Raw genomic sequence first — 18,171 nt, 5'->3', positions numbered from 1 at the left:
TGGAATAATAACAGTATTTGTGATTTGGCATGAGTTGGACGAGGGATTTAAATGTTGATAATGGGCAGATCAAGTGTCTTTTCAATAAGGTCTTTGGCCAAAGAGTGTTGGATTACGAATGTATCTTAAGGAAAGAAGAGAAAGGGCATCATGGGAGACAGGGACTGAGGATCTGTTTGGCTCTCTATGAGGTCAGACTGCTGCCACCTCTGGTCTGACCCTGACCTTAGTCTGACCTGGGAAGGAGACAGGGAGAGAGAGGGGTGTGCGTGTTTTATATGATAAACTATGCAATGGACACACTTTTCTGTCTGACAATTATTGTTCTTGACATCACATCTGTACTTATCTGAAGTGGGACCCGCAGACTTACTCAGACTATTGACACATTCATTCTACTAAGTGTCTCGATGATGCAATAGCTTTCTGTCTCTTCTCCAAAGGAAAGATTATTGCCTATTTGAATGCTCTCTCTGTGCATTACAATGACATCATCCTCTCAGAGAAAATTACGTCATCCCTTCCGGGACCCTTCTTACCGCCCCAACCAATTGAGCTGAAACCAATTTCATTTTTTTCTATTGGCCCTGCCAGTTCCAGGAAACGCCTTCTCTTGCCTTCGGTTGGTTGAAGTGTAACCAATGCCCTGTGGTGATTGGTGTCAACTGCACATCTGTCTGTGCGTCCGACCATGAGAAGAATACAGAGGTGGAGATGACTAGCGGGTAATTTGGTTTTGACATTTATAGACGATTTGCATTTCTGTAGAAATAGGTTCAAAATCCATGAAAATAACACATTCTTTTATCATTAACCATATTTAGGCCTAAACATTTAACGACCCACTCTGCACAACAAAACATTAAATGGTGAAATATGTTGAAGACAAAAATTTATATTTGTGATATACATAGTTTATTATGGGAGGGGGGGGGGGGGGGGGGGGGGGGGGTCACGGTCAAAAAGCCAGTGTGAGCAATAGGTGAGTTTTGAGCTGTGAATGACGCAGTTCTCATACTAGACACCAGAGGGGGAGAATGTTTCACTGTAGCCTACAATATGAGGCTGTAGAAGTTATTAGTCATTCTCTGATTTCCATACATGTTGGGTCTAACATTGAATGTTAGTGTAATTTTAATGTGAGTCAATGAAAAATGAAATCACGACTGTGCCTTTATGAGTGTGTGCGCGCGCGTTCCCATGCATGATCAATTAATTGTATGGCCCCACGTGCGTGAGCGGGCGCGTGAGAGCTGCGAGTTTGTTTCTTTAAGACCCAGCACCTTTTTATCCGAGGGAGGGAGGGATGGATGGAGAATGAGGAGAGAGAGAAAGACCGGGGTTGTCTATGGTGAGGTGTAACGTCGCTCGCGCCCAGTGCCATCGTTTACATGTGTGAGAAGGGAGAGGGGAGGGGGTGCTTGCTGGCTGGCAACTGGGTTTTCACCGCGATACGACTTTTAACCGCGAGATGCCCGGATGGGGTAAATGGGAATTATGTATTTTTTGCTTTCGACGATGACAAGGGTGAGATAAGATTATGAATACAACATTGGTATCTGACATGTAATTAATGTTGTGAGATGGAGCTGTGCATGATCTGCCAGCTGTTTTTGAGGAGGAGGATGGAGAGGGGGCGAGGCGGTGGGGTGTAACGTCTAACATTGGGTGTAACGGGATGCTTCATTGCCTACAATATAATTGGGGCATTTAAGAATATAAGAATGCATAATCTTTAATTTGTGCGTATAGCCTTTATTTCGTTTGCAGAATTATTTGCATAGAGGCCATTGGAAGGAAATCGGACGGGAAGAGGCTATAGGCTACATTACATCTTCTGTTTTATTTTATTCACGTCGCTTTTCTGTTGTGACTGTGGTTTTAATTTATTAGGCCTAACATAGACCCTTCTCGCTAAATATATTTTCAGATTGTATCATACATGACAGTGTGAGACAGAGGTTATTATGAGACAGAGTTATATTCCCTTCTACAGACTACACATAGTCCATAATTACAATGATGACAATTTAAATTCAAATACGTTATGATTCTGCCCCGCATAAATACATGTCTGTCTGTCTATCTCTGTAGACTATTAAGGGATACATCCGGCTCGTTTATTTTACCCATGATCCCCCTACTGAACGAGATGGCCAGGCTAAGGCTACAGGGTAACCCTCCATGACTCTCATTTCCGTGTATAACGCGCATCCATGATTAGCATTATGACTAATCGGCTGTATGGACAGATAAGAGCAGAGACCGATGGATACATAGTTTCAGACAGACGTGTGCAACGGAGTAGGTTGCCGTGGATGCTGGACAGAAGTAATGCAATAGGCTCCAACTATGTATTCTCCTGATTAGTCGTTGTGGTGGAACAGAGATAGGTGTGTGTGTGTGTTTGATGTTCAATGAATATGTGAAGTGTGTGTGTGTGAGAGAGAGAGATGAGAGAGAACGTGTGTTTGTGTGCAAGCCTATGGAGGTTGATTAGACATTTTTTTTTTTCATCAAGACAAATGCTTTCATTGTGCAATACATAAGCTACAGTAGGTGTCTTAATTGTCTGGCCTGCTCTGTAAACAGCTGCTTCCAACTGGCTATGACAGATTTGATTTAGTCATTATCATCTGGTTTTGTGTCTGTGCTGGCCACCCAATCATCTCACCTGGTCCACCCACATCTCAGAAAAGGGGTTCTCCACTACCTCCTCTTCCAGCCTGGATTGTCTTTATGATGTTGGTTACTAACAAACTGTTCTCTAAAACCTGTTGCATTATTAGATCCAAGGATGAGACTCTTTCAACTTGTCAATTACAATTATATAAGTTGATTGAGAGCCTTGAGAGTTTAATGGAAAAACACAAATTTCTCTCTTAATTTCCTGTTTCTCTCTTCCTTCCCCTATTTCTCTCTTCCTTCCCCTATTTCTCTCTTCCTTTCCCCTGTTTCTCTCTCTTCCTTTCCCCTGTTTCTCTCTCTTCCTTCCCCTATTTCTCTCTTCTTTTCCCCTGTTTCTCTCTCTTCCTTTCCCCTGTTTCTCTTCCTTTCCCCTGTTTCTCTCTTCCTTTCCCCTGTTTCTCTCTCTTCCTTCCCCTATTTCTCTCTTCCTTTCCCCTGTTTCTCTCTTCTTTTCACCTGTTTCTCTCTTCCTTTCCCCTGTTTCTCTCTTCTTTCCCCCTGTTTCTCTCTCTTCTTTTCCCCTGTTTCTCTCTTCCTTTCCCCTGTTTCTCTCTTCCTTTCCCCTGTTTCTCTCTCTTCCTTTCCCCTGTTTCTCTCTCTTCTTTTCCCCTGTTTCTCTCTTCCTTTCCCCTGTTTCTCTCTTCCTTTCCCCTGTTTCTCTCTTCTTTTCCCCTGTTTCTCTCTCTTCTTTTCCCCTGTTTCTCTCTTCTTTTCCCCTGTTTCTCTCTTCCTTTCCCCTGTTTCTCTCTTCCTTTCCCCTGTTTCTCTCTTCCTTTCCCCTGTTTCTCTCTTCCTTTACCCTGTTTCTCTCTTCCTTTACCCTGTTTCTCTCTTCCTTTCCCCTGTTTCTCTCTTCCTTTCCCCTGTTTCTCTCTTCCTTTCCCCTGTTTCTCTCTTCCTTTCCCCTGTTTCTCTCTTCCTTTCCCCTGTTTCTCTCTTCCTTTCCCCTGTTTCTCTCTTCCTTTCCCCTGTTTCTCTCTTATTTTCCCCTGTTTCTCTCTTATTTTCCCCTGTTTCTCTCTTCTTTTCCCCTGTTTCTCTCTTCTTTTCCCCTGTTTCTCTCTTCCTTTCCCCTGTTTCTCTCTTCCTTTCCCCTGTTTCTCTCTTCCTTTCCCCTGTTTCTCTCTTCCTTTCCCCTGTTTCTCTCTTCTTTTCCCCTGTTTCTCTCTTCTTTTCCCCTGTTTCTCTCTCTTCCTTTCCCCTGTTTCTCTCTTCCTTTCCCCTGTTTCTCTCTTCCTTTCCCCTGTTTCTCTCTTCCTTTCCCCTGTTTCTCTCATCCTTTCCCCTGTTTCTCTCTTCTTTTCCCCTGTTTCTCTCTCTTCCTTTCCCCTGTTTCTCTCTTCCTTTCCCCTGTTTCTCTCTTCCTTTCCCCTGTTTCTCTCTTCCTTTCCCCTGTTTCTCTCGTCCTTTCCCCTGTTTCTCTCTTCCTTTCCCCTGTTTCTCTCTCTTCCTTTCCCCTGTTTCTCTCTCTTCCTTTCCCCTGTTTCTCTCTCTTCCTTTCCCCTGTTTCTCTCTCTTCCTTTCCCCTGTTTCTCTCTCTTCCTTTCCCCTGTTTCTCTCTCTTCCTTTCCCCTGTTTCTCTCTCTTCCTTTCCCCAGTTTCCAATCATCTTGTTCTCTATTTTCCAGCTGCTTCTCTTATCTGTCTGAAGACCACCCTGGGGTGTCCAAGGCCCTCCACTACACCTGCTCTCCCTCTTGCCCCCTCCCTAAACTCCTAGACACCCCCATGGACTCCTCCTATCTCGTCCTACCACTTTAGACCTTGCCTTGCCACACCCTAATTGTACCTCACAATTACCTGGGCCCTGTCACTCAGCCAGACTCACTGAGACAACCAATCAGTTGTTATCACCACAAGCAGAGAGCCAATCAGGTGTTTGCTAGACACAGCAGAGCTATTCCTATTGTAGCAATACATCCAAAGGAGCTAATTCGGTGAAGCCAGGAAGTAGAGATGAGGAAGTAGCAAGGTACAGAGTGACAAGCCGTTAACCAACCATACACAGGCTTGTTAGTGATGACAGTGGCGTCTTATTCATAGGGAGGTGAGGTACAGAGGAGAGAGAAGGGTAACAGAGTGCCACCAATCTGCTTGCCTGTCAACCAACCTTTCTCACATAGTGACAGGAGAAAAGGACAAGGACACAAACAAAAGAGAGAGATCAAGGGCCAAAGCTAGGCAGAGAGAAATAGAGAGAGAGAGACAAAAGAGAATAGAGTGCCCTTCACACCTTACCTCATACAAGCATACACACTTGAAACAAAATTCTGTGGGCTCCTTGAAGCAAATTCTCCCAGAACAATCCCACAATCCCACACTCTCCACCGACACCCACCAACTTTCAGCTAACACCCCACACACTCTCCGGCCTCAAGATGATGTGCGAGGTGATGCCCACCATCTCTGAGGATGGGCGTGGCGGGAGTGGGGGAGGGCCTTCCTCTCCGGGAGGGAGTGGCGGGGGAATGGGAGGCGGTATGGGGGGTGGGTACGGGGGCAGAGGGGAGCCCCGGGGCGGAGGTGACGAGGGGGGCAGCACCGGGAATCTGGAATCTCTGATGGTGAACATGCTGACGGAGAGGGAGAGGCTGTTGGACAGCCTAAGGGAGACCCAGGACAGTCTGGGGACAGCCCAGCTTCGACTCCGAGACCTGGGCCATGAGAAGGACTCCCTCTCAAGACAGCTGTCTATCGCCCTACCACAGGTACACACGGGGAGTGTGTGTGTGTCTGTGTGTGTGTGTGTACATTTGTGCGTCCGTGTTTGTATGTGCACTTGCGTATGTGGCTGCCTGTGTGTGTTTCTGTGTGCATGAGTGTGTGTCGTATGTGTGTTTACATACTAAGTGTGAGATCTGGAGAAAGAATCTATAGAGACCTTCCATGCCTCGCTGCAAACACATTGTGAGTGTGAAAAAGAGAGAGTGAGTGTATACTGTGCATTCGGAAAGTATTCAGACCCCTTGACTTTTTACACATTATGTTACTTACAGCCTTATTCTAAAATGGATTAAATTCAATATTTCCCTCATCAATCTACACACAATATCCCATAATGACAAGGTGAAAACAGGTTTTTAGAATAAAAAATAGACTAAAATACTTTATTTACGTAAGTATTCAGACCCTTTGCTATGAGACTCCATCCTGTTTGTTTGGGATCAGGTGCATCCTGTTTCCATTGATCATCCTTGAGGTGTTTCTACAACTTGATTGGAGTCCACCTGTGGTAAATTTAATTGATTGGGCATGATTTGGAAAGGCACACACCTGTCTATATAAGGTCCCACAGTTGACAGTGGCCTCCATCATTATTAAATGGAAGACGTTTGGAACCATCAAGAGCCCGGCCAAACTGAGCAATCGTGGGAGAAGGGCCTCAAGAACCCGATGGTCACTCTGACAGAGCTCAAAAGTTCCTCTGTGCAGAAGGGAGGACCTTCCAGAAGGACAACCATCTCTGAAGCACCGCCAATCAGACCTTTATGGTAGAGTGGCCAGACGGAAGCCACTCCTAAGTAAAAGTCACATGACAGCCCGCTTGGAGTTTGCCAAAAGGCACCTAAAGGACACTCAGACCATGAGAAAGAAGATTCTCTGGTCTGATGAAACCAAGATTGAACTCTTTGGCCTGAATGCCAAGTGTTACGTCTGGAGGAAACCTGGCACCATCCCTACGGTAAAGCATGGTGGTGGCAGCATCATGCTGTGGTGATGTTTTTCAGTGACATGGACTGGGAGACTAGTCAGGATTGAGGGAAAGATGAACAGAGCAAAGTACAGAAAACCTGCTCCAGAGCGCTCAGGGCCTCAGACTGGGGAAAAGGTTCACCTTCCAACAGGACAATGACCCTAAGCACACAGCCAAGACTACGCAGGAGTGGCTTCGGGACAACTCTCTGAATGTCCTTGAGTGGCCCAGCCAGAGCCCGGACTTGAACCTGATCGAACATCTCTGGAGAGACCGGAAAATAGCTGTGCAGCGACGCTTCCCATCCAACCTGACAGAACTTGAGAGGATCTGCAGAGAATGGGAGAAACTCCCCAAATACAAGTGTGCCAAGCTTGTAGCGTCATACCCAAGAAAACGCGAGGCTGTAATCGCTGCCAAAGGTCCTTCAACAAAATACTGAGTGAAGGTTCTGAATACTTATGTAAATGTTATATTTCACTTTTTTATGCTTAGACTTTAACATGGTTCTGGTTTTATGTTGCTTCTCTTAACCATACTGAGATATCCTGCTATCTACTGGACTTACCAATGAGCTGTTCAGTTTTTTACTGAGTTGTTCCATCTATACTTAGCTGTTCCGTCTGTTCTTGTTGGTATGTGGTTGTTCCTGCTCCTACGGACCACTTCTGGTGCATACTGAGCAGGGCTGTGGCTGAATCATGACTTACACTTCATGACAGACTGTTACATATTATTGGCGGTTCCATTCGATTGAGTAAAGACCTCTATAATACCCAGGCCAATATTAGCCCACATCCTTATGCCCGTAGAGTAATCATTCTAGTGTGACTGACGCCACTGAACATGCGAAAATGACTCCATCTTGGATTTCAGACAGGCAGTCTCCCTAGATGCCTAAGTGGAGTGATGCGGTTTATTTTGTTAGAACCCATATGTTCTCTGAACTATTGAAAGCAATAACAGATGTGATAGGACAATGTGTTCTTACTGAGAATGACTGGACATTAAAGGGCCATATTACCTCACTGAGAGGGGAATCAATATGGTGCACACATCTACGGACACACACATGATGCGAGCAGCACAGAGTGCTGTGATAGATTCAACACTAGGGCTAGCAGCACAGAGCGCTGTGATAGATTCAACACTAGGGCTAGCAGCACAGAGCGCTGTGATAGATTCAACACTAGAGCTAGCAGCACAGAGCGCTGTGATAGATTCAACACTAGGGCTAGCAGCACAGAGTGCTGTGATAGATTCAACACTAGGGCTAGCAGCACAGAGCGCTGTGATAGATTCAACACTAGGGCTAGCAGCACAGAGCCCTGTGATAGATTCAACACCAGGGCTAGCAGCACAGAGCGCTGTGATAGATTCAACACTAGGGCTAGCAGCACAGAGTGCTGTGATAGATTCAACACTAGGGCTAGCAGCACAGAGCGCTGTGATAGATTCAACACTAGGGCTAGCAGAACAGAGCCCTGTGATAGATTCAACACTAGGGCTAGCAGCACAGAGCGCTGTGATAGATTCAACACTAGGGCTAGCAGCACAGAGTGCTGTGATAGATTCAACACTAGGGCTAGCAGCACAGAGCCCTGTGATAGATTCAACACTAGGGCTAGCAGCACAGAGCGCTGTGATATATTCAACACTAGAGCTAGCAGCACAAAGCGCTGTGATATATTCAACACTAGGGCTAGCAGCACAGAGCACTGTGATATATTCAACACTAGAGCTAGCAGCACAGAGTGCTGTGATATATTCAACACTAGAGCTAGCAGCACAGAGCGCTGTGATATATTCAACACTAGAGCTAGCAGCTCAGAGTGCTGTGATATATTCAACACTAGAGCTAGCAGCACAGAGCGCTGTGATATATTCAACACTAGAGCTAGCAGCACAGAGCGCTGTGATATATTCAACACTAGAGCTAGCAGCACAGAGTGCTGTGATAGATTCAACACTAGGGCTAGCAGCACAGAGTGCTGTGATAGATTCAACACTAGAGCTAGCAGCACAGAGTGCTGTGATAGATTCAACACTAGGGCTAGCAGCACAGAGCGCTGGGATAGATTCAACACTAGAGCTAGCAGCACAGAGCGCTGTGATAGATTCAACACTAGGGCTAGCAGCACAGAGCGCTGTGATAGATTCAACACTAGGGCTAGCAGCACAGAGTGCTGTGATAGATTCAACACTAGGGCTAGCAGCACAGAGTGCTGTGATAGATTCAACACTAGGGCTAGCAGCACAGAGTGCTGTGATAGATTCAACACTAGGGCTAGCAGCACAGAGCGCTGTGATAGATTCAACACTAGAGATAGCAGCACAGAGCGCTGTGATAGATTCAACACTAGGGCTAGCAGCACAGAGCGCTGTGATAGATTCAACACTAGGGCCAGCAGCACAGAGCGCTGTGATAGATTCAACACTAGGGCTAGCAGCACAGAGTGCTGTGATAGATTCAACACTAGGGCTAGCAGCACAGAGTGCTGTGATAGATTCAACACTAGGGCTAGCAGCACAGAGTGCTGTGATAGATTCAACACTAGGGCTAGCAGCACAGAGTGCTGTGATAGATTCAACACTAGGGCTAGCAGAACAGAGTGCTGTGTTAGATTCAACACTAGCGCTAGCAGCACAGAGCGCTGTGATAGATTCAACACTAGGGCTAGCAGCACAGAGTGCTGTGTTAGATTCAACACTAGCGCTAGCAGCACAGAGTGCTGTGATAGATTCAACACTAGCGCTAGCAGCACAGAGCGCTGTGATAGATTCAACACTAGGGCTAGCAGCACAGAGTGCTGTGATAAATTCAACACTAGGGCTAGCAGCACAGAGCGCTGTGATAGATTCAACACTAGGGCTAGCAGCACAGAGCGCTGTGATAGATTCAACACTAGGGCTAGCAGCACAGAGTGCTGTGATAGATTCAACACTAGGGCTAGCAGCACAGAGTGCTGTGATAGATTCAACACTAGGGCTAGCAGCACAGAGTGCTGTGATAGATTCAACACTAGAGCTAGCAGCATAGAGCATTGTGAAAGATTCAACACCAGCAGGGTTCATTGAGTGCGTCTGCTCAGAGTGTGCCGCCACTGCTGAGAAAGAGAGAGAGGGAGAGTGGAGAGAGGGCTGCAGAGTGAGAATAAGAGCATGGTACAGAGAGAGAACTGGTGGTGTGAAACACACACACAGACTAACGAATCAGACCAATTTGCATATTGCTGCATACTAATGATGGAGCTTCTGGCATCTATTCTTAGGTGTTCTGGGTTATCACATGGAGAGATAGAGATGGATGAAGGATTGTGAGGATGAGAGCGGAGTAGGCTGAGTGAGAGGATGAGAGGGAGAGATGGAGGCTCGGTACAGTCGAGACACCTTGAGGTAGTTTATGATCACATTGTGTCTTGGACTGTGGAGGGGGAGTGAGACAAGGATAGTAGAAAGAGAGAACTAGAGAGAGAAAGCAAATAATTGTGGGATATTGGTGCCAAAAGCTGTCTTTTCAGCTAGAATCAATCCCAGAATTCCAAATTCCCATGGGTCTGCTGTGTACCATCTGTACATCACCCCTAACTTTCCCCCTGTCGTCTTTTTCCCTTTTTCCCCTGTCGTCTTTTTCCCTTTTTCCCCTGTCGTCTTTTTCCTTTTTCCCCTGTCGTCTTTTTTCCTTTTTCCCGTCTTCTTTTTCCCCTGTCGTCTTTTTCACCTTTTTCCCCTGTCGTCTTTTCCCTTTTTCCCCTGTCGTCTTTTTCCTTTTTCCCGTCTTCTTTTTCCCCTGTCGTCTTTTTCCCTTTTTCTCCTGTCTTCTTTTTTCCTTTTTCCCCTGTCGTCTTTTTTGCTTTTTCCCCTGTCTTCTTTTTCCCTTGTCGTCTTTTTCCCTTTTTCCCCTGTCGTCTTTTTCCCGTCGTCTTTTTCCCTTTTTCCCCTGTCTTTTGCCCTTTTTCCCCTGTCTTCTTTTTCCCCTGTCTTCTTTTTCCCCTGTCGTCTTTTTCCCTTTTTCCCCTGTCGTCTTTTTCCCTTCTTCCCTGTCATCTTTTTCCCCTGTCGTCTTTTTCCCCTGTCGTCTTTCTCCCTTTTCCCCTGTCGTCTTTTTCCCGTCTTCTTTTTCCCCTGTCGTCTTTTTTCCTTTTTCCCCTGTCGTCTTTTTTCCTTTTTCCCCTGTCGTCTTTTTCCCTTGTCGTCTTTTTCCCCTGTCGTCTTTTTCCCTTTTTCCCCTGTCTCCTTTTTCCCCTGTCGTCTTTTTCCCCTGTTGTCTTTTTCCCCGGTCGTCTTTCTCCCTTTTCCCTTGTCGTCTTTTTCCCCTGTCGTCTTTCTCCCTTTTTCCCTTGTCGTCTTTTTCCCCTGTCTTCTTTCTCCCTTTTTCCCCTGTCTTCTTTCTCCCTTTTTCCCCTGTCTTCTTTTCCCTTTTTCCCCTGTCGTCTTTTTCCCTTTTTCCCCTGTCTTCTTTTTCCCCTGTCGTCCCTGTCGTCTTTTTCCCCTGTTGTCTTTTTCCCTTTTTTCCCTGTCTTCTTTCTCCCTTTTTCCCCTGTTGTCTTTTTCCCTTTTTCCCCTGTCTTCTTTTCCCTTTTTCCCCTGTCTTCTTTTCCCTTTTTCCCCTGTCGTCTTTTTCCCTTTTTCCCCTGTCGTCTTTTTCCCTTTTTCCCCTGTCTTATTTTTCCCCTGTCGTCTTTTTCCATTTTTCCCCTGTCGTCTTTTTCCCCTGTCTTCTTTTTCCCTTTTTCCCCTGTCGTCTTTTTCCCTTTTTCCCCCTGTCGTCTTTTTCCCTTTTTCCCCTGTCGTCTTTTCCCTTTTTCCCCTGTCGTCTTTTCCCTTTTTCCCCTGTCGTCTTTTCCCTTTTTCCCCTGTCGTCTTTTCCCTTTTCCCCTGTCGTCTTTTCTCTTTTTCCCCTGTCTTCTTTTCTCTTTTTCCCCTGTCTTCTTTTCTCTTTTTCCCCTGTCGTCTTTTTCCCTTTTTCCCCTGTCGTCTTTTTCCCATGTCTTCTTTTCTCTTTTTCCCCTGTTGTCTTTTTCCATTTTCCCCTCTCGTCTTTTTCCCCTGTCTTCTTTTCTCTTTTTCCCCTGTCGTCTTTTTCCCTTTTTCCCCTGTCGTCTTTTTCCCCTGTCTTCTTTTCTCTTTTTCCCCTGTCGTCTTTTTCCCCTGTCATCTTTTTCCCTTTTTCCCCTGTCGTCTTTTTCTCTTTTTCCCCTGTCTTCTTTTTCCCTTTTTCCCCTGTCTTCTTTTTCCCTTTTTCCCCTGTCGTCTTTTTCCCCTGTCGTCTTTTTCTCTTTTTCCCCTGTCTTCTTTTTCCCTTTTTCCCCTGTCGTCTTTTTCCCTTTTTCCCCTCTCGTCTTTTTCCCCTGTCTTCTTTTCTCTTTTTCCCCTGTCGTCTTTTTCCCTTTTTCCCCTGTCGTCTTTTTCCCCTGTCTTCTTTTCTCTTTTTCCCCTGTCGTCTTTTTCCCTTTTTCCCCTGTCATCTTTTTCCCTTTTTCCCCTGTCGTCTTTTTCTCTTTTTCCCCTGTCTTCTTTTTCCCCTTTTCCCCTGTCGTCTTTTTCCCCTGTCGTCTTTTTCTCTTTTTCCCCTGTCTTCTTTTTCCCTTTTTCCCCTGTCGTCTTTTTCTCTTCCTCCCCTGTCGTCTTTTTCTCTTTCTCCCCTGTCGTCTTTTTCTCTTTCTCCCCTGTCGTCTTTTTCCCTTTTCCCCCTGTCATCTTTTTCCCCTGTCGTCTTTTTCCCTTTTCTCCTCTATCAGTAGTTACCACTGATGTGCACACTGACAGCCCAGTCCCTAATATTCCTACCAGTCCACTGAACACAATTATCAACAGTGTTATGTTATAATGCTCCAGGGCATGTAGAATTACACCATATACTGGAAGAGCTGGACTGAGCACCAATGCCTCCCAGTGGCTTGTGGAAACACCCATGATTCAGTCTTCACATGCTCCAGGACACGGGCGGTTGCATGCCTTTCCTTACTGTGACACTGATAGTGAATGTGTGTCACGGCTTGGTCACGCACGGGTAAAGTCCATTTGAGCCAAGATGGCCGACAGGACAGAGGATGGTACAGTATCATATGTGGCCATATGTCAGCCTAGCCTACACAACGTGGCTGGCCCCGCCATGGCCATGAGGAATGGCCATGAGGTGTTCACTGGAGTGTTATGAGCAACCCAGGTCAGGAACATAGACATTATCTGCTCCCAGATATACGTAGTTGGAAACTCAACGTCATACTATAGTCGACTCAGTGATGGGGGGGGTCAGTGGAGGCTGGTGGGAGGAGCCATAGGAGGATGGGCTCATTGTAATGGCTGGAATGGAATGCATGGAATGGGGTCAAATGTGTTTTCCATATCTTTGTGTGTGATCCCCTTCTATTTATCCCATTTTAGACATTACAATGAGCTCGTCCTCCTATAGCTCCTCCCACCAGCCTCCACTGTGTGTGTATGTGTCTCACCAGTGTGTCACAGGTCTGTAATTTAAATGTTTATTTTTTTCTTGTTGAAATGTTTTTGTGCTTAATTGTGTCTTGTTGAACTGTTTGTAATTGTGCTGTATGTATGTGTGCTATTGTACTGTATATGATTATGGCTACATACAGTGTATTGTGAGTAACGTCGCCCCCTTGTGTCTCTGCAGGAGTTTGCAGTGTTGACCAAAGAGCTGAATGTCTGCCGGGAGCAGCTGCTGGAGAGAGAGGAGGAGATAGCAGAACTCAAGGCAGAGAGGAACAACACACGGGTTAGTGTGTGTGTGTGTGTGTTTGTGTGTGTGTGTGTGTGTGTGTGTGTGTGTGTGCGTGCGTGTGTTGAATTGTGGGCTTAAGTGTACGTCTTTGTGTCTATTGATGTGTGCATGTCTATTCATGCACGCATATGTTTACGCTTGAGTATGTCTGTATACCTATATGTTATACAGTTCAGTTTGTATTTGTACAATACATTCACAGATTTCAAAACACACTGTGTGCCCTCAGCCCCCTACTCCACCACTACCACATCGACAGTACTAAATCCATGTGTGTGTATAGTGTGTATGTTTTCGTGTGTGTAAGTGTCTGTGCCAATGTTTGTTGTGTCACAGTCCCCGTTGTTCCATAAGGTGTTTTTTTAATCTGTTTTTCAAATCTAATTTTACTCCTTGCTTCAGTTACTTTATGTGGAATAGAGTTCCATGTAGTCATGGCTCTATGTAGTACTGTGTGCCTCCCATAGTCTGTTCTGGACTTGGGGACTGTGAAGAGACCTCTTGTGGCATGTCTTGTGGGGTATGCATGGGTGTCTGAGCTGTGTGCCAGTAGTTTAGACAGACCGCTCGGTGCATTCAACATACCTCAATACCTCTCATAAATAAAAGTAGTGATGGAGTCCATCTCTCCTCCACTTTCAGCCAGGAGAGATTGACATGGGTATTATTAATATTAGCTCACTGTGTACATCCAAGGGTCAGCCATGCTGCCCTGTTCTGAGCCAATTGCAATTTTCCTAAGTCCTTTTTTTGTGGCAGCTGACCACACGACTGAACAGTAGTCAAGGTGCGACAAAACTAGGGCCTGTAGGACCTGCCTTGTTGATAGTGTTGTTAAGAAGGTAGAAACTAGGGCCTGTAGAACCTGTCTTGTTGATAGTGTTGTTAAGAAGGTAGAAACTAGGGCCTGTAGAACCTGCCTTGTTGATAGTGTTGTTAAGAAGGTAGAAACTAGGGCCTGTAGAACCTGCCTTGTTGATAGTGTTGTTAAGAAGGTAGAAACTAGGGCCTGTAGAACCTGCCTTGTTGATAGTGTTGTTAAGAAGGTAGAAACTAGGGCCTGTAGAACCTGCCTTGTTGATAGTGTTGTTAAGAAGGTAGAAACTAGGGCCTGTAGAACCTGCCTTGTTGATAGTGTTGTTAAGAAGGTAGAAACTAGGGCCTGTAGAACCTGCCTTGTTGATAGTGTTGTTAAGAAGGTAGAAACTAGGGCCTGTAGAACCTGCCTTGTTGATAGTGTTGTTAAGAAGGTAGAAACTAGGGCCTGTAGAACCTGCCTTGTTGATAGTGTTGTTAAGAAGGTAGAAACTAGGGCCTGTAGAACCTGCCTTGTTGATAGTGTTGTTAAGTAGGCAGAGCATCGCTTTATTATAGACGGACTTCTCTCCATCTTAGCTACTGTTGCATCAATTTGTTTTGACCATGACAGTTTACAATCTAGGGTTACTCTAAGCAGTTTAGTAATCTCAACTTGCTCAATTTCCACATTATTTATTACAATATTTATTTTGAGGTTTAGAGTTTAGTGAGTGTTTTGTTCCAAATACAATGCTTTTAGTTTTAGAAATATTTAGGGCAAACTTATTCCTTGCCACCCACTCTGAAACTAACTGAAGCTCTTTGTTAATAAGTGTTGCAGTCATTTCAGTCGCTGTAGTAGCTGACGTGTTGAGTCTTCCGCATACATAGACACTCTGGCTTTACTCAAAGTCCGTGGCATGTCGTTAGTAAAAATGGATTACCCTGGGGGATTCCTGATTCTAACTGGATTATATTTGAGAGGCTTCCATTAAAGAACACCCTCTGTGTTCTGTTAGACCAGGAACTCTTTATCCACATTATAGCAGGGGGTGTAAAGCCATAACACATACGTTTTTCCAGCAGCAGACTATGATCGATAATGTCAAAAGCTGCACTGAAGTCTAACAAGACAGCCCCCACAATCATTTTATCATCAATTTCTCTCAGCCAGTCATGTCATTTGTGTAAGTGCTGTGCGTGTTGAGTGTCCTTCCCTATAAGCATGCTGAAATTCTATTGTCATGTAGATCAGAACCTTATTCCAAGTGGCCCCTGCTCTCTGTGTGTCTAGCTGCTGCTGGAGCATCTGGAGTGCCTGGTGTCTCGTCATGAGCGCAGTCTGAGGATGACAGTGGTGAAGAGGCAGGCCCAGTCTCCTGCCGGGGTCTCCAGCGAGGTGGAGGTCCTCAAGGCCCTCAAGTCCCTGTTCGAACACCACAAAGCCCTGGACGAGAAGGTGTGTGTGTATGTGTGTGTATGTGTGTGTGTGTGTGTGTGTGTGTGTGTGTGTGTGTGTGTGTGGTAAAGGGCTGGACAAGAAGGTCAGTGGGTGCTAAATGGAGGAGTGAGTGGGCTGGTTCCACAGGATTTATTCTTAACCTTCTGTACTAACATCCACCTCTTTCTCTCCCCTTCACTCCCACTCTCTTTCTCCCTTTCCACTATCTCGTCTTTCTCTCCCCCTCTGTCTGTCTGGGACCTCCTTAGGTGCGAGAGAGGTTACGTGTGGCTCTGGAGCGAGTGACTGTTTTAGAGGAAGAGCTGGAGTCCTCCTCAAATGAGGTGAGTTGTCCTCCTCTGCTCGTTCTCCTTTTCTTCTGTCCGCAGATAAAGCATATTTTCTAAACTTTCCTGTTCTCCATCTCTACCTAGTGCCATTCTCTACGAGACCAAATCAAAAGACGCCAACAAGGCTTAGAAAATGGGAAAGAGGTGAGGGGATTTATGCTGTATTGGCTGAAGTAAATGTTGAAGTATTAGTGTCTCATGTGCTGCATAGTTTGCTTGGAGTTTAAGGAGTCGCATCACATTTCCATCTTTACATGATGTTGTCTTTTCCTTGTCGTTTTCCTCTCCTTCTTCCTTTCACAGCGGCTGCCCAATGGACCCTCCTCCATCCTGGAGGATGGAGAGATTGACAGAGAGAGACAGAGAGAAACAGAGATAGAGCGGCAGAGAGCAGAGCTGGCCCAGCTGAAAGAAAGACTGGCCCTCATGTGCAGACAGGTGAGTGACAAATAGAGATAACTAACAGTTTGAGTCATACATACACCAGACATACATGTGTTTTAAGGAATATGACTTTCATAGATGTGATACTGACCCAGATGGTGGCTTCTTGTGTGTAAATATTATGTCACTCTCCAGGTTGGGGAGATCGAAGAACAGTTGACTGCAGCTAGGAGGGAGGTGACCAAGTCAGAGGAAGCCAATCAGAAACTGCAGAGGGATGTGAAGGAGGTGAGCTCTACTTCCCAATTGGTTGAAAATACACGTGTGTGGCAGCATCTCATTGCGATTGAGAAAATGTGTGTCTGTTTTCCCTACTCTATTAGCGAAATGTAACAGTTTCCTGTGGCAACAGAGCCATTTTCCTACTTGGCAGCAATAACTGCTACTGTACTATACTGTATGTGTGAGACTTACCCTGTAGCCATGGCAACAGTATCACTAGTAAACAGGCAAGCGTGTGGATAGAAGCTAGCGCTGTCACTCACACAGCCACCTCCTCCTCCTCCTTCTCCTCCTCCTCTCTCATTCCTCCTCCTCCTTCTTCCCTCCCCCTCCTCCCGCCCTCCTCCTCCTCCTACCCCTCCTCTCCCTCCTCCTCCTCTCCCTCTCCCTCCTCCTCGTCCTCCTCCCTCCCCCTCCTCCTACTCTCCCTCCTCCTCGTCCTCCTCCCTCCCCCTCCTCCTCCTCTCCCTCCTCTCACTCCTCCTCTCCCTCCTCCTCCCCCTCCTCTCCCTCCTCCTCCCCCTCCTCTCCCTCCTCCTCTCCCTCCTCCTTCTCTCCCTCCTCCTCTTCCCCCTCCTCTCCCTCTTCCTCTCCCTCCCCCTCTCCTCCTCCTCCTCCTCCTCTCCCTCCTCCTCTCCATACTCCTCTCCCTCCTCTCCCTCCTCCTCTCCCTACTCCTCCCCCTCTTCCTCCTCCTCCTACCCCTCCCCTCCCTCCTCTCCCTCCTCCTCTCCCTACTCCTCTCCCTCCTCCTCCCTCTCCCTCCTCCTCCCCCTCATCCCCCCCCCCCCCCCGTCTCCCTCCTCCCCCTCCTCCAGGACTTGTGCAATAACATCTGTCACTTGGCAGAGACGTGTTTCCTCTGTCAACAACTTCCTTCAACTAACCATTATCATACTTCAGCTACAGTTCTAGTGGTTTAGCAGCAGCGCCAAGTCTCTTTGATCATGTCCGACTTTTATGTATTTCTCCCTCTTTCTATTTCTCTCTTTTCCTCTGTCTGTCCCTCCCCCTTTCTCCTCTCTCAGGCTCTTTGTCAGAGAGAGGACATGGAGGAGAGAATAACTACTTTAGAGCGCAGGTAAATACAACTGTCTATCCCCCCCCTGAATACACCAGGGAATGTCTTTTGCCATAGGCAATTGTGTCTGTACTGTTCAGTTGTACGACATTGCCTTCAAGATGTGTCTGCTGTATGTCATTGTGCTGTGTGCCTGCAGGTACCTAAGTGCCCAGAGGGAGGCGACGTCTCTCCACGACATTAAAGACAGGCTGGAGAATGACCTGGCCAGTAAAGACTCCCTCTACAGGCAGGTGGGTGAAGGGACCTGCTTTCTCCTGGTTGTTTCTGTTAGTGGAGAGGATTGGTAGTTTAGCAATGATAAAAGCTCTGCATTTTGCGTTCAGGGTTAAGAATTATTTTTTGTTACTGACTGTGAGGTTAAATTCCTTCTCCTCCTTCTCTTCCTCCTCATCTTACCTCTCCCTCTTCCTCCTCTTCCTCATCCTCCTCCACTCCTGCAGAGTGAGGAGAAGAACAGGCAGCTCCAGGAGCGTCTAGACGATGCCAAGCAGAAGCTGCAGCAGACCCTGCAGAGGGCCGAGACGCTGCCTGAGATAGAGGCCCAGCTCGCCCAGAGAGTGGCTGCACTCAACAAGGTACACCACCTCCACTATGTGTGTGTGTGTGTGTGTGTGTGTGTGTGTGTGTGTGTGTGTGTGTGTGTGTGTGTGTGTGTGTGTGTGTGTGTGTGTGTGTGTGTGTGTGTGTGTGTGTGTGTGCGTGTGC

At 46.5% G+C, this 18,171-nt stretch overlaps 1 pseudogene; it reads left to right on the top strand.

Moving 5' to 3' along the window:
- The first annotated feature begins 1,313 nt into the window (after positions 1–1,313).
- LOC109897409 (liprin-alpha-3-like) overlaps positions 1,314–18,171 on the top strand; it is a 39,613-nt pseudogene continuing 22,755 nt past the window's right edge.

The sequence above is a fragment of the Oncorhynchus kisutch genome, linkage group LG10, assembly GCF_002021735.2.
Source record: "Oncorhynchus kisutch isolate 150728-3 linkage group LG10, Okis_V2, whole genome shotgun sequence".
Lineage (NCBI taxonomy): Eukaryota > Metazoa > Chordata > Actinopteri > Salmoniformes > Salmonidae > Oncorhynchus > Oncorhynchus kisutch.
The sequence above is the reverse complement of the archived record's forward strand: the minus strand, read 5'-3'. Positions and strand labels throughout refer to the sequence as shown.